Below are 3111 nucleotides of genomic sequence, written 5' to 3'. Positions count from 1 at the left end.
GAAAGCGGCATTCGCTATCCTGCTCGCTCAGAGCAAATCCCTGCCCTTCCTACTTCAATTTCTTAGACCCCTTCATGTGGAACTCAAGTGTCATTCAGTTTTTTATTTTCAGAAAAAGGGTTATTGGTATGAAAGCTACTTCCTTGTGTCTTTTCGTAAAGTTCTCTTACGATTGGCATTTTTCTCAGGTCATCTGTCATCATCTCCCTTTAGGACAAGGACTCAAAGACCACAGAGCTTTCAACTTACTTGGGTCAATGTCTACTCTTTTTTTTTTTCAATTGTCTCTTAGGCAGAATTGAAAGTCCTCATTTTATTGAGTGTCAAGAGTGACCTCACTGGTTGTTGGCCTCAGTTTTTTCATAGGTCTACCATTTTATTACTTTAGGTAAATTGCAGCCTGTCTCCTGTCCAAACTCAATGTGGCATTCTAACTTGTATGATAAATTGCTCAAATATCTACCTAGGAAATAAAGATTCTGACACCCGTTTCCAACATGTGGCCCTCCCCCCGCAACGCACACCACTAATTCTTAGACACCAACTGGGTGTCCTACAATTCAACTCAATTCTGACACTCTTGACCTAGAGATGGCATCAGATTCCACAGGTGAAGGGCTCAGGTCCACAAGATCACCCTCTACTTCAGCTGCCAATCACAAGCCCAGGTTATCACCTGTGCTTCTCATCATCTGGCTCTCAATCAGAGCTTCCCCGTGACCCTGTCCTTGAATTCGATTAACTTGCTAGAGCAGCTCACAGAACTCAGAGAAATATTTTACTTACTAGACTTCTGGTTTATTATAACAGGATATAATTCAGGAACAACCAGATGGAAGAGATACATAGGGCAAGGTATGGGGTTAAGGCACAGAGTGTCCATACTCCATCTGGTGTGCCAGCCACTCTCCCAGCACCTCCACAAGTTCACCAACCCAGAAGCTCTCCGAACCCCATCCTTTGGGTGTTTTATGGAGACTTCAGTACGTAGGCAAAACGGATGAACTCATTGGCTATCGGCGATCAATTCAACCTTCGGCACCTCTTCACGTTCTCCTCTCCCCACCAGGTCAGGGCTGTTGGACTGAATGTTCCAGTTCTCCAATCATATGGTTGGTTCTGGCAACCAGCCCCATCCTTTGGAGCTTTCCAAAAGTCAACTCATTAACGTAACAGAAGACACCTCTAGCTCTCAGCACTTAGGACATTCCAAGGGTTTTAGGAGCTCTGTGCCACAAGATGAAATACATATTTCATATTATAAATTACAATATCACAGCAAACATGACCTTTTACCACAGGTCTATAATTTTTTCTGGCAATCTCCATATCTTAAATTTATTCCAGCTTTCCTCAAGCAGTTTCCATAAATTTTATTATTTTGAAGACGAGGCCAACAGACTCATTGACTTAAAAGTGCCAAAAGATAAACATCGAATTATAAAGAAGAATAATTTGAGAGAAAAATTTCCCTCCAGTCCAGATTATAAACAGATTTTAAGAGTCAGCCAGGGTCAGAATCTGGGTATTGACTGGAGAAGAGCTAAAAAAAAAAAAGTAAGTTGGGAGGATCAAGTGAAAGAGTCTATGCAGTCTGGGAACTTTAAAGTATGATCTTTCCATGACATGTTTCCAGCTTCTGTATATCATTAATGTGAAATGTTACTCTGTAAGACACTGAAGAGGCATTCAGAAATGGGACCAGGTACCTCACAATGTAATGTGCCCAGTAAAATGTGACCAATTTCTATTATTGGGGAGCTGCCTATCTGTATTGCATAACGGGGCCACTCTTTTAGGCAGACACTTCTGGTCCTTTCTGGAATGAGCAGGGCCGGTGTCAGGGGCCCAGGAGCTAGTCTTGGCCCTGCAGCCACTTTTCGGACTTCTCTCTTGGACCAATGCCCACTGGGTCCTACTTCCCTCACTTGTAAACAAACACACCTGCAACCGTTAGATACCTTTACGTGCTAGAATTCTCTTCCTCCCAAGGTTACTTAGGGTAAGGATACCTTCATCTCTGTATCCCTAGTACTTGGTGCAGAGGAGGTATTTGAATGAATGGATGAATGGGGTGTACAACTCTCTGATTCATGCGAACACTATTCCTATTTCAAACTATCCAAAGCAATATAACTATATAACTAAAAGTAATATAACTCTGATTAATGCGAACACTATTCCTATTTTAAACTATCCAAAGTAATATGACCAAAGTAATATAACTAAATGGAAAACCAGTAAACCTGACTCTAAAAAGCATTAATAACTATACTAGCATGTTTGTCAGAGTACAAGTGGCCTGAGATAACCCTTCAAAATAATTTTTTGACATTTACTCTTAAGTGAGGGAAACAACAGCCCTTCCTCCCCTTTCTCATGGTTAACCAAAGTATCCATACTCGGATAGTTGCAAACAGCAAAGCTCAGGCCACTTGACAAAAAAGGAATTATAAATGGCAAATTGGTGGAGTGTTAAAGGTGAGGTTTTAACGTATAAAGAGTGATGAGTACAGTTCATGGGTGAAAAAAAATGTTTTTAACTTTGGATAAGAAATATCTTAAACCATTCTGATACAGAAAGATTATCAAAATCTTTACAACATTAGGGGGGAAAAACAGGCAAACAAAAAATTATCACATTAGAATTATGGAGTTCTCCAAAAAAACGACAAAAAAAAAAAAACCAAAAAACAAGACTTGTCATTTCAAAAAAGTAAACGCTCTAGTTTATTAACATAAATGACACATCTACCATTCACTTAGATTTCCAAACTATATTGGTCCCCAGCCCTTCTTTCTGAGCTGGCTCCAAAATCTCCGCTTTTGATGAGACTCCTCGGCCCTCACGTGAGTGAACGGCAGCTGAGACCGCCTGGTGGGTTTATGGAGAAAGTTATTTGTCGGAAGTGATCTACAAACGGAGAAGTGGTGAAGCAGGGAACAGCGTTTGGTTGCCAGGATTAGATAAAAAGGGCAGAGAAAGCCAGGGGCTTCGGGTTTTCTGCTGATTGCCTGAAAGCAAAGGTTTATTAGAAGAAGCTGAAGTCTTTTCCAAAGGCTTCATTTCTTTTGTTGTATTTTCAAATAGCAGAGAAATAGATTCTTTTA

Source organism: Pteropus vampyrus, unplaced genomic scaffold, assembly GCF_000151845.1.
Source record: "Pteropus vampyrus isolate Shadow unplaced genomic scaffold, Pvam_2.0 Scaffold93, whole genome shotgun sequence".
Lineage (NCBI taxonomy): Eukaryota > Metazoa > Chordata > Mammalia > Chiroptera > Pteropodidae > Pteropus > Pteropus vampyrus.
Note: the sequence above shows the minus strand (reverse complement) of the source record.